Genomic DNA, 14049 nt, shown 5'->3' with positions numbered 1-14049 from the left:
TCAGTTTCTCTGTTTTTTAATCAGCTTCTCATTAAAATTCAGACTTTATTCAAATGACCACAACCAGGGGGCACTTTAATGTAAACAGATGCCTCTGTGATGCATTTACTGTCAGTTTTGTAATGCTCACAGTCTGTTTAGGAGATCTGAAACACATTTTACATAAAGACAGTTGTGAAAGTGAAATTGTTCCTCCTGCTTTTAGTTTGTGGCTGAAGTTAACCTGTGTGATGTCTTTATTGTGGATGAAGTAACTGAAACTTTCTGCTGACGCATTTGTAGTAAATGACAAAGTTTCAGATCACAACATCCACAGAGACGTGAAGCTTTGTGTTTGACACGTTTTAACCACAAGATTAAACACATGAAATCATGAATCTGACTGTCTGCTGACACTTCCTGGAGAGTGAGGATGAGGAAAATCCCTCCATCCTCACACAGTTTATATAAAAAGAGAAATGTTAATGTTTTTCCCCTCTTCCTTATACTTTTACTTCAGTCTCAGTATTCCACGATTATCACGGGGCAGTGGCAGATCCAGACCAAACTAACCGCAGGCTAATGTTTAAATGTTTAATATATTAAGTGAATTTATTTTCACTCATTTATATAAAGATCCAAAAGAATTTCAAAGTAAAGGTTTCACATACTGCTCTTCCTCATACCTTTACTTCAGTCTCAGTATTGCTGTATAGTATTCCACCTCCCACACCCAGGGTTACCGAACAAAACAAGGAGAGCAATATTTCATTGTTTTATATATTAATTGAAAATATTTTAGGCACTAACATAAAATCAAAAATAAATATCCAAATGAATTTCAAAGTAAAGGTTTCACATACTGTGCATGTGCACAATGTTTAAAATCCACGTCTGACATATTTGGTGGCCTGAAACAGGCAGAGTCCATAATTACAGAGAATCCAACGATGACTTTCATACCAGCTTTGATGGAAGCTGCGTCTCCTGTCCCCCATTAATGTGACTGGAAATGTCCTCAAACTGGGCAGCACTGGTGGATCATCTTTGTACGTCTGATAAGAGATGAATGCAGAGCAAACATGAGGCTGTAACTGAGGACAATAACTGATCATTGTTAACTTATTACTTTATTCTGTCATTATTGTTCATTACTGTCAGTTACAATGACTGTATGAATTGTAATGACACGACACTCGCAGTCACACAGGTCTGTTCAACATCACAAACCGCTGGTTATCCCTCTTCTTCTCCCTCACAGCTCGTCTTCCTCCTCACTCTCAGGACTGTCCCTCTCTACATCCTCTCCAACTAACTCCTCTGTCTCTCTGTCATCCTGCTCCTCATCATCTCCATCCTCTCTCTACATCGTTCTCTACTGGCCCCTGTCTAAACCCACCTATGCACAGGGGGGGTTATGTTCAGGGATTTATGATGTTTGTAGTAAAAGAAGAGCAGCTGAACCTCTCGTCTTTGTTGTTCTTCTCTTTGACGATGATTCGTCCATCACTGACGTCTTCTTTTCTCACTGCTGAGCAAACTGCAGCTGTTTGCTCTCTGCACATGAAACACACAAAGATAAATAAACCAGTCCAGGTTTTTGCAGGTAGAACAGTTGTTAGCAGTGCTGCCACACGTGATATAAAGAAGAGTCGTAGCATCACAAACATCTTTCTTAGAAACTGGCAGCAGTTTTCAGCAGCTCACATTTTACTACAAGGTCCAAAACCAAGACTCTTTCTAACGTTACACACACACTACAATCAGCACTGTGGTGAGAAATGAGCTTCACACATCAGTCCTGTGGAGCTCAGGGTCAATGTTGTAGCTGAGATTCATTTACATGATGCTTGGATTCATTCACTGAATTCTACTTTTACTCCACCTGTTTGCTGTCTGGTATAAACACACTATAAGCAACATGTTGTGAAGACACTATGGCAGGATAGCTCGTGAAACATCTGCTCACATCTGGTTGAATTCAGTTGTGTACATCCACAAAGAGCAGCAGGTCAGCTGATCACAGCCTGGACACTGAAAACCTGAAGCTCACGTTAGAAACAACTCTGATTATTTTCCTGTGCTGAGCCACTACAAACACTTTGAATGTTCCTCACCTGCTGAATCCACTTTAACCCTGACTGTACATATAAAACATCTTTGTTTTCCTCTGCTCATGTTCTACTTCACTGATTCAAACTGAGGATCTATATTAGAATGAACATTTAGACTGAAAGAGTTCATTAGAAATACAGAAATGTGTGTGTTGGACCAAAAATTAATTTCTGATGTTTCTGTGTTTTTCTCTAATAGTTATATTGTTAAACAGACTGTAGTGAACAGCATTTATGAATGAGTTATAAATAAAATAAAGAAATGAGCTGCTGTTGAAGTATCTTGATGACACTGTGTAATTGTACCACAATGTAATTAATTCAGTCCTTTGTGGTGACTTAAATATCCTCATACAACTGTGATGTTATATTTCCTCAAACTTCTTGGCCACATCTCATTTTAAAAGGACATTTTAATATTAATGACACTTTTACCCATATATATATATATATATATATATATATATATATATATATATATATATATATATATATATATATATATATATTTGATATATCAAATATATATATATATATATATATATATATATTTGATATATCAAATATAACTGATTGCAGTTCTATTCTAGTGACAGAAATATTCTTTCTTGCTCAAAATAAGTGGATATCGTTCATGAGAGATATAGACCTATTTAAACAAATCTCTTTTAAATTCCCGCGATGATATCTGGCACATTCCGAAAATTACGTATTAGCAACTGATAGGCTGAAGGGCTGGGCGGTCCCCGCCAAAGTTCATTTATATGAAGGGTTTTAAGGATTTTAACAGCAGGTCGCACTGTCCAGTCAAATTTTCAGAAACTTTTCCCGCGAACTTTAAAAACACTCTGATCTCAGCACCCACAGAAGTACAAGTAATGGACCTGACATCAGCCTGCTGCTCTGTGATTTTCACCTGCCTTCTCTCGGCTGTCTCTTCAAGTGAGTTCAACTGATTTTTTTGTTTTTTACACTGTAACTACACACTCATAACACACTGCGATCCACTGTAACTGTAACACTGACAACACACTGAGGTGGCAGAGATGGATCAGGGTGCTTGTGTTATGATCGGAAGGTCGGGGCTTCACCGCCCCTGAGGTATCCCTGAGTAAGGTACCGTCTGTACACACTGCTCCCGGGGCGCTCGCTGCTTCACTGACTGAATGTGTTAAATGCAGCGGACTCATTTCCTACTGGACTAACAGCAGCCCGCTGTCACTGTGAGCAGGACACAAATGTGTGAAACAAACTCCACATCTGTGCTGATGTTCGCTCAGTGTTGTACTTACTCTGAAGAGTCCCGCACGGGGGGGTTGACGTCAGAGAAGGGGGCGGGGTTTTCCGGAACCTTCTAAAGCAGAGCAGAGGCCTGGTCCTCTCCCGGTCCTACTTCTTCTAAGTCGTCTGGATATCCTCGTTAAACCTTCTAACAATGCAGAGTTTTCGCTCGGAAGTTGTTTCTACCATCTCTTTAAGGGCTGAGGTAAAACGAAACTTTATAAACTAGAAAATCCGTCAGAAGAAGGAGCGAGTAAACGCAACGCTGTCACACACGAGCCCGAGGTTTTCCTGCTAGTCTTAAAAAAGGGTTGTACTTCCTGTCCCAGTGAGCAGGAGGAAACTGTCTGAATCGCTTCACATTTACATGGAAATGATCATTAATGCTGAAGCCGTGTGGGTATCAGTCACGGACCGGCCTCCCCTCGTGTGTTTTTCTATTAAGATCAGGATCATTGCCTGAAAAATGATGATGTTACCGATCAGATTCTTTCATGGTGGATCAAAATCTGATCTTCTCTGTGTTCATAATTTCATCCATTCAGACAAGATCAACAACACTGACTGACACGCAACTCCAAAAACTAACAGAGCCTCCATGGTGTTTCACAGATGGCTTCAAAAATGTACAGTTTTGATTCATCATTTAAACCTTTAACCTCTCTAATCTGTGTCGTTTCCTCTTTCAGTCCAGGAAAACATCATAGCTGTGTCCAAACAGAAGACCATTCTGACATGTCGAGCTTCAAACGACAACAACATCTTAGCTGTAAAGTGGAGCAGAGTTGACCAGAAGGAGGGATATGTCTTTTTGTACCAGGATGGGCACATTATTCCAGATTATCAGGATTCATCTTTTAAGAACCGGGTGGATCTGCAGGGAAGACATAAGAAGGATGGAGACGTGTCTCTGATTCTGAAGGATGTCACAACTGCAGATGCTGGAACATACAAGTGTCATGTTGCCCAGAAATCAGGGGAACCTATGAGCCTCATCACCACCATAAACCTGAGTGTTGTTGATCCTCCAGGTGAGTGAGTAGAGTTGAGTGTGTGTGTGATCAGAGGTGAAGCTGCTTCCTGGTTGTTGATGTTTGTTTCTAAAGATGTTGTTGATGAGACTTTGTAGAAAGCAGCTGGTCTGAGTGATGTGATCAGAGTGCAGTAGATAATGTCTGACAGCAGTTTGAAGAGGAAATGGATTCTGTTCTGTTCTTCACTCATCACCTACCTGACAGCTGACACCTCACACCTGTTTCTCACCTGCAGGTCAGACAGGAGGACACACAGAGGATGGAGGGAAGGAGGCAGAAGAGAAGGAAGCAGGAGGGAAGGAGGATGAATCTTTTGGACTGAAAGTTGGTCTTCCTGTTGGCGTTATTGTTGCTGCTGTTGTTGTTGTTGGTGGTGTTTTAATCTACAGGAAACTTAAACCACAGAGTCAGGGTTCATACCAGCCTCCAGCTGAACAGCAGCCTGTTTGAAATGTGAAAATAAGATTTTCACAAGTTTTTAAATGTTATTTTTGTTTGGTGCAAACATCGACAAACAGTCCAACAGAGAAACAGAGTCAGGATTCAGGATTCGCCTCCTTGAACTCTCTCAGAGGGCTTCCAGCTGATCTGAGTCTCCTGCTGCTGTTCCAGCTTCTCAGAGCAGAGACAGACGAGGACATCCTGGATTTGTTGTTCAGCATCTTTGTGAACGATTTCATCACGTTGTGTTGAACAGTTTTAAAGATGGATTCATTCCAAAAGAAGATTGAACTAATGTCGTACATTTCCTTCTTTTTCTTTAGTTTGCTTGAATTTCAGACGTGTCCTGTTTCTGCTGTATGTGTAGCTGTTAGCTCATGACCTCTGCTCCTGCTGAGCTGAAGCCTCAGACTGTTTCTGTAGTTTAAATAGACATCTATAATATATATTTGTATATATTAAATTACATGGAGATTTTATTTATTTCTGTTTATTTATACACTTTTAAAATTATTCCTGGTACAGATTTTATTGTTTTATGTTATTATTGATAAAAAAATGAGTGGATTTTTGTATACATGAATTCTCTTTTATAAAAAATATTTTCTAACCTGTATTCCAAAACGTTGGTTCTGTTCATCTGGACGTAGCTTGTAAATGTCCTGTTTATAAGGTTGGGGAAACCTGCAGTCACTTGGATGAGTGACGAAACGTTTCTCCCACTGAAAACACCACGTCCAGGTGAACAGAGTCAACTTTTGGAGATTTACTTACCTGGATGATTGAACACGCATCAAGGCCCTTTCTCACCTGTACAGTCTGTTTTTGTTCTGTAAATAAATTTTCTTAACCTGAATGTTGCTTCCTGTTGCTTCATGAGTAAATCTGAAATGAAACTGAATAAGCTGAGCTGGAATCAGTCAAAAGTGAGTTTGTGTGAAATCATCTTTGCTTCTGCTTTTAAAGTGAGTTTTTCCCAACTATCGCCATCTGGTGGCCTTCAGAGAGAATGCAGGCGTCCATGTTTTATGCTGTGTCTACAATGTATCAGTGTGGTGCTATTAGTATAAGGTGGGATGTAGATTTTGTTACATTGTACCACAAACACCCACAAACTACAGGCATCAATAGGCAGGTCATGTACTTACATTCATACTGTGCTACAAACCCCTCAAAGTGCTTTTAATTAACCACACATTCATAAAGCAGCTTATTCTGGGCACTGAGTGCTGTTGGCTGCTCACAAAGAGGATGAAGGTCTCCTGTCACCAAACCTCTGCTGTCATGTGGCAAAGCAGATGTTAGTTTTTAGATGTACTCACACACAAACAGTTTGGTGCAATTAAGTTGTGAAGACAAGATTTTTCTGTTCATAACTCAGCTGTCACCAGCAGAGGGAGGAGTCGAGGCAACAGCTGATCTAGAGAAATCTTCTCAGGGTAGCAAAATCAAAGTCATTTCTTTACACATATTACAGAATGTAACATCTGCATATGTATCATATACATGGTTAAAATACATGAAATATACTTGCTGCCTACTTTATATAAAAAAAACTTTATTGTTTTCTTTAACACTCATAATTAAACATTTCACTTAAATAAAAAAGGTGAACTGTTTAGCTTATATGATAAATAAACATACAATGCAGAAAGCTACACAACATTAGGCGGTTCATTTACAAACACTAGTCTAACTTAAGTTTCACACTCTGTTACACAATACTAACCTGATCTGCTTCTGTTGTTATAGACTGTACGTGGTTCCCACTGGTCTGACATTTCTCACTTTTACAGCTTTCAAACTGTGCTTTACCTTCTTTGTTATCATTATTTTTTTAGCAAACTATTTTTTATTAACATTCTTTATTAACACAACTGATCTAAAAAAACAAAACAAAACATAAAAACCTACTGGGGAAAAGTTATTTTTTACTGTAAAAACCTCAGCTGTGTTTATTGGTGGTGGTAGGTAACGTCCGTGCTGCATTCACATCATCTAGTAGATCTTCTGAGGGTACTTCATGTAGATTTGGTAACCAGCTACACTGGATCCAGGTTTCAAGCTCAGTTCCTCTCGCACTCAACGATCCTTCTTCTACTGCACTTGGGGCTTTGTACCCAATCTCGGGTGGGGGTGAGGATATCTTCCCCCTGACCTGGCGTCCTGGCTCCCCCTTGCCGTAGCATTTGTGTTGTACCTCATCAATCTCTAGCTGTGCGAGCAGTTCCTTCTTTCGAATGTTGGAACACTGAGCTACTGGTTGTTTCACCATCCATGTGGATGTTGGGTATCGAAGACCCCATAGGTCCCTCATCCTATCCATGTACCTCCTTCTGCTGGGGTTACTTGTGTAGTAGCGTTCCAACAACACCCTGTTTTCATCGCTTGCACACCAATGTCTTCTTGTCCAGTAGCCACTTCTCATCAGGGTGTCCTGGTTCAAATTTGTGAGATGCTTGTTTTAGTGTCACACCAGTCCATGATTTCACTTCTCTAATCATTCCTCACATGCTCCATGATGTCCTCTTATAATAAAACATCAGACTAAACCAAGTCTGCAACTCTTGAGGTCAAAAATGTCCTCCTGTGTCCAAACTATGCTCATAAAGCACGCTGTCACATGCTTTCAATTTTATATAAACCCTCCTACAAAGCATGAATGTTAACAGTAAATGTGCACGACAAACACATAGAAGCACTCAGAAACCATCTAGATAACTTTTATGTCAAAGGTCATGGGACATAAAATCATTGTGCATCATCTTATAATAAAAACATTTAAAAAGTTTGCTGACTTTATGCAAAAAATAAGGTTTCAAATTCTCCTGCAGATTGAAAATCAAATCAACCTTATGCAAAAGTTCAATAAGGAAGATCTGTAGTTACACATCTGTCTGCTTTCCAGGTGTTGGCGCACCATCATGCAAGGCTGCTTTTCAAAATGGTGATAATGTGACAGACATCACATCTTCTTAAGATATCACACACAGAAACAATGAAGGGCAGAAGGTTTGATCATCTTAAAGAACTGAAATAAACTGAATAAAGAGGGCGAGCTGTTAAAGGAGTCCTCTGCGGTTTCTATATTCCAGCTGTGGCCACAGCTGTTTAACCTCTGCATCCTCTATCAGCTGTCCTCCAGATGCATTTTAGCACCTGAGACATACTTCCAGCTTCCAGGTATGTAAAGTACATCCTTACCAGAAGCTCGGGTCTCAGAAGGAAACTTACAGTCTGTTTGTTCTACTGTAACATTAAAGGTCAAAGGTCACATGAAAACTGTCAGGCGTTGTGAAAACTAATGCTCCACTGCTGCCATCTGCTGGTTGCTATCATGAAGTGACTGATCTTCCCATTTTCACACAGTGCATATATTCGGCGGCCACTTTATTAGGTATACCTGGCTAGTCCCATGTTGGGCCCCTTTTTGGCTTCTGAGCCGTTTTCATTCTTCATGGCACTGATTCAACAAGCTACTGGAAACATTCCTCACAGATTCTGGTCCATATTAAAATGACTGCATCACACAGCTGCTGCAGAATTTTCAATGATGTGAATCTCTTGTTAAAACCACCTGTTGGACTGAGATCTGGTGACTGTGGAGGTCATTGGAGTATTTCAGTGAACTTGTTGTCACGTTCAAGAAGTTACATTAGTTACATGGCGCTTTATCCTGCAGGAATCAGCCTCAGACAACACTGTGGTTATAAAGTGATGCACACAGTCAGTTAGAATACTTCAAGCAGGCTGTGGTGTTTAAACAATCCTCAGTATGGGGTCCAAAGTGTGCCATTAAAATATCTCCCACTACACCACCAGCACCCGGTTCTCCCTTCTGCAGAAGCAACAGGATCATGCTTCTGCAAAACTCCTCTGTGATCTGTGTTGTAACGCTGAACTTATCCATATGATCCTGTTTCTGATTGAATTCTCTAAAAAGTTAAATTTTCAACAGATTCTGGTTTATGTGAGTCATCTTCTTCCTTTTCAGAGCGGAATGTCAGGGATATAAAAAGGTTCTCAACTTCACTGGATCCACTTCATCATGTCTGCATGCCAATCGGTAGTGATTTGACACACACGCACAATGACTGATCAATGGTCATGAGAATTTGCACAATTATGATGAAGAAACTGACCTCCCTGCCCATTGTTCCTTCAGTGATTCTAGTTTCAGTCATTATGCAAATGTACTGTTTATGTACTGTTTATAAGATTTGGGGAAACCTGCAGTCAGCTGAGACTGAAGAAGTCACTTGGATGAGTGACGAAACATTTCTCCCACTGAAAACACCACGTCCAGGATGTATCGTCCAGATGAACAGAATCAACTTAATTATAGAAGTTTATTTTTACAGTACTCAAAGAGAACAGTCACAGAGCAAACATGTTGCTGCAAACACCAAAATGTCTACAAATAATTTATTACAGATTTGTAATAAGATTTTCTTCAACTTTATCTAGTAGCTGAATTTTGTTTAACCCTTTTTTATTCATGGATTTTCAACAATGATTTCCTGAATCTTTCTGTCAAACACTAGTTTAATTTCTCTACACTAGCAGAAAAGCCAAAGACTGTACAAACATGGCTTCTGCCTGACTCAAGGAATTAAGCTTAGACTTTGAATTTGAGAGGATTGTTGTGAAAAACAAAAACACACCATCATTTACCATTGTTCACGTTTTTATTCTGAAAGGCCTGGTGAAGAATTTTCTATTAAGTATGAAAGATAAATTAATTTTTTATGGCACCATCTTCTTCTTCTGCTTCTTTATTAAAGAAAGAAGAATATCTCTCCATTTGAACTTTCTGGCCCTCAGTGGTTGTATGAGATTTCATTTCATGTTCATCTCCTTTGTGAGGAGAACAAACAGAATATAAATATATAGAATTTAAATATAAATGTGAGAACCAGTTAGAGAGCAGCAGCTGGATTCCAGTTGTTGGACTGGTGGACGACTGCTGGGCTGAGCAGAGCCTCTCTGTTCTCTTTATATACAGCAAAGTGAAAGAATAAGGACATGTCAGTGAACGCATCACAGTTATAACACAACTTTCTGTTTTGGGTCACATAAATGTTGAACTTTGGACACATTTTCTGCTGCTGCATGAGCAGTACATGACAAGTATCAGATCACACAGCATCTGCAGAGACGAGCAGCGTTGTTTCTGATACGTTTTAACCACAACTTGGCTCGGAGTGAAATCTAAATACTGCTGCACTCACTCTGAACCCTGATGAAGAAAGAAGAGGAGTCCCTGGAGCAGAACCAGGAAACACTGAAGAGATTATATGTCTCAGCTGGCTGGAAACTCCTGTTCCCTTGGAAAGGCTGGAGGAGGCGGCCTGGGAGAGGGAGGTCTGGTCTGTTTTTAGGCTGCTGCCCCACTGACCCGGCTGTGGATAAGCTCACATTTTACTAGAATGAGGATGTGTGCGCACTTTTTTTCCTACTCTCTCACTTTGAACTTGAGTTTGTTTGTTTTAACTTCTTTTCCTTTCTCACTTCCTGTTCATAGTAAAGGAAAAGTTCAATTCTGATTAACAGATTTTTCATCTTTGTACTAAAAGATCAACAGCTGTACCTCTGTAGTCTTTGACTGTTATCTTGTGTTCGATGATGATGTCATCCATAAGTGACGTCTCCCCTGTCTGAAACACACACAGAGGACATCGGTGCAGACAGTGCAGTCCTGTCACTGACATAACCTCACAAGTATCAACAACACAAAAATAAATCACATTAATTATAGAAGTTTATTTTTACAGTACTCACAGATTTAATTTTAATTTAATTTAATTTATTACAGATTTGTAATAAGATTTTCTTCAACTTTATTTAGTCGCTGAATTTTGTTTAACCCTTTTTTATTTATGGATTTTTACTGACTTTTACTGACCGACTTTACTGACTCAAGGAATTAAGCTTAAAGTTTAAATTTGAGAGGACTGTGGTGAAAAAACAAACAAACAAAAACAAACCATCGTTCACTGTAAAGGTCGCCAGAGTTTAAAGAACTGTATGGATTGTGTAAATCTCACAGTTAAAGCCCGTTTGCTGTGTTTCCTGGATTTCTGAGCAAAGATGAGAAACCTGCAGTCTGTCCTCTCACTTTCATTCAGGAAGAGCAGAGCAGAGCCAGGAAGAGGAGCTGAGGAAGGCAGGAAGAAGGAGCCTGGCTGAGAACAAGGACTATGTTGAGGTGTGAGCACTGCAGCTGCAGCACAACTGTGGACTCCACCCTGATGATTGTTTGAGTGAGTGAATTTTCTCTGTTTAGTTTGATATTTAAACATGTTTGAGTGATTTGTTGCCTCTGATTGGCAGCTGAAAACTATGTGAAAAATGATTGCATATTTGATAGTGGATCCTTCTTTAGCCAGGTTTGCCACACAGTTTCTTCTTATTCAGCATTTAAACAGACAGATCTGTGTCTACAGTTTGAAACAACTCACATCGAAAAAAGTTTAAATGTGGAGCACTGCTTTCAAATGAAAAGCCTCATATTTTTACATGTTTTGCATTATTCTTATGTGTTTGATCTGGGGTCAGCTGGTACTAGAAATTGTCGATATATAAAACATATGATTGAATTGAATGTATCCTCACCTAAACCTCAGACGTTATAAACATCAATACCAACTTATATTGGTACCTGATTATTACCAATACAACGGAGGCTCAGGCATGTCTGTACATGTCCGGTGGCCTGCTGTTTCCTGTCCCTGTGCGCGTGTGTCTCTGCGCGCGTGTGTTTTCTCTCTTGCTGTATGAGCATGCGGGGTTTGCAAGAGTAGCATGATTGCAGTTTCCATGGTGAAATCAATGTTTACTTTCATGTTTATGTTTCACGTCTTTGGGCTGAAAAACACAAGACGGACATTCCCACAGCAGCTTTCTGTCTGTGCGTGGGAGGGGAGGGGGGGGGGGTGAAAACAATAACTCAATAAAAACTCCATTCAAAAAAGTAAAATTCAGATTTTTTTCAGGATTTTCGAAATGTTTTATGTAGTTTTAAAAATAAGTAAAGTGATTCAAAATCAAATTAGGGATCATATTTTATGTTTGCAATTAAAATTTACTTACTTCTTTTGTCTTTGCAGTTTACTTTCCTTTTATTGGTTCTGCTGAGTCATTGGACGTTCCAGTAGAAACAACGGACGGAGGAATGTGAGCTATGCAGCTCTCTGATTGGTTAGAGAGAGAGCGCGTCACCAGAGTTACTTACGCTCTAGTGTCTTGTTGCGCTGCAGAGTACAGGCTGTTGTTCCTGCACGTGGCGTGTTATTCACACTTGTAAAATCTCCAGCTGTGACATATGAAGAATAAGAAGTGACAGTAGAGCGACACAGAGTCTTTATCCTCACAGTGCAGCGGTGGATTCAGCCTGTTTAAGGTAACTAACAATTCTAATGCTGTCAGACAGCACTGAGCTGTTACATTCATACACAGTGTCTTTAAAATAGTGATTAAAACGCTGCCTGTAAACAAAGTGCCATCAGACAGGATGTCATCACTAAACTTTCAAACACATCAGATTAAAATGAGCTGACAGCAAATCGTTCCTTGTATTACTGCACAAGGAAAAGACTGGAGATGACAATAATGATTTAATGGATTTTGTTTTCATTACACGTGTGCACACTTTCAATCTGAATGACGACATAAATGGTGATAGTAGTGTGTGTGTGTGTGTGTGTTAAGAAGCCATTTGTGTCTGTGTGCTAACAACTATGTGCTAACCAGATTATTTCCCATTTAAAGAAACAAACAAAAGAACAACATGCATTAAATTATTCCATTGTAAGAATCTGATCCATAGTTCTCACTTTGCAAAGGCAGTCTGATTACAGCACTAATTGACATGTTATAATACGTCTTTTTACAATCTCCACCTGATCACCATCCAGCAGGAGGAGCAGTGAGTCCTGAGGCTGTGCTACCAACCAGGATTTCATCTGATCCAGGTAACTTCAGGGTCTCTGTACTGCTGGGGTAAATCACCACGGTAACTTAATCAGATTAGAGATCAACAATACTGTAGTTTAGCTTTTTCTCTCACGCTGCTGATTTTATATAAAATACACAACATATATTTTAACTTTACTTACTCAGTAAACCCTGGTTAAACTTAACAAACTGAGCTTTGTGTGACTGCTTATTCTGAACAACAGTGTTGGGGTAAGATACTCTGGGTGTGCTGAACTCACTACAGACTTTACCTCAGATGTGTAACTCCTGACTCATAAATGTGTGTTTCAATCTACACTGTGTTTCAAAATCCAAAGCAATTTGACCACAAGCAAAAACCTTTTACTAATGTCTACATAATTTACAAACAATTTACTTTCTGTTTCACAAGTCTGATAATTTTCTTGCTTCCTGTGAGAACAGATGTCTAAAAATATGTGACTCTATTTTTAACTGATGTGCAGAACCTTAAATGTGTGATGAAATCACCTGAGACACAGAGATGCCCACATTTCTGCTACTGTTAGCACTTTGTGCTCTCATCTAACATGTGATATCCTGTCATATCAGGTAATTCCTTCACACATTTGCTGAACATAAACATTTTGGAGGGTAAATAATCACTATTCACTGTTGGACATACACATTTGTAAATCTTAGTTTATGTTTGTGGATCATATCAGAAGCTTTGGTAAAACAAACATCTTGTGTATTTTCAGTTGACTCAGCTTCTCTTTTAAACTATGTAACACTCATGAATTTGGGATCTGCAGGACAACCTGAGATGGATACTTGCAAATCTGTGATATTCTGCTGGATTCTGCTCGTCTGCTTTTCACCGGCTGCATATACAGGTGAGACCAGCAGGTATCACTGTGTCTACTGCTGGGAACTGAATTGCTTTCATTGTCACTTTATATATATATATACAATTTAGATTATTACATTCAAAATAATTATAAAGCTCATTCACACCACGTTCACATGTATCAGCAGCACATTTGGTCTGCTGATAGGAGGGACAGAGGGAAGTACTGAATAGTTGTTGCTGAGCAGTGATGTTTCATGGGATGATGACACAGCAGACTTTTCCCATAGTTACTCACACACATATTATGTGAAAATTGTAAAGAATGACCAAAAGGTAACAAAAATAGTACCAATAATCTTGATGATGATAGAAATAAGAGACAGGTTTGTATAATAATTCAGAGGCTGTCCAC

At 39.3% G+C, this 14049-nt stretch overlaps 3 long non-coding RNA genes across 3 annotated transcripts; 2 read left to right on the top strand and 1 right to left on the bottom strand.

Moving 5' to 3' along the window:
• LOC113017267 (uncharacterized) lies at positions 1–4052 on the bottom strand. Its single transcript, XR_003271434.1, has 3 exons — positions 3386–4052; positions 1444–1536; positions 1–1034 (listed from the first exon to the last, which is right to left on the bottom strand). It is a non-coding gene; the product is annotated as an uncharacterized LOC113017267 (long non-coding RNA).
• Positions 3520–4676, top strand: LOC113017269 (uncharacterized). The gene is made up of 3 exons (XR_003271435.1): positions 3520–3579; positions 4064–4405; positions 4644–4676. It is a non-coding gene; the product is annotated as an uncharacterized LOC113017269 (long non-coding RNA).
• A 6348-nt stretch (positions 4677–11024) lies between these two features.
• On the top strand, positions 11025–13731 carry LOC113017248 (uncharacterized). The gene is made up of 4 exons (XR_003271429.1): positions 11025–11112; positions 11959–12251; positions 12766–12822; positions 13600–13731. It is a non-coding gene; the product is annotated as an uncharacterized LOC113017248 (long non-coding RNA).
• The last annotated feature ends 318 nt before the right edge of the window (positions 13732–14049 follow it).

The sequence above is a fragment of the Astatotilapia calliptera genome, unplaced genomic scaffold (assembly GCF_900246225.1).
Source record: "Astatotilapia calliptera unplaced genomic scaffold, fAstCal1.2 U_scaffold_1, whole genome shotgun sequence".
Taxonomy (NCBI): domain Eukaryota; kingdom Metazoa; phylum Chordata; class Actinopteri; order Cichliformes; family Cichlidae; genus Astatotilapia; species Astatotilapia calliptera.
This window is presented reverse-complemented; position numbering and strand designations above follow the sequence as displayed.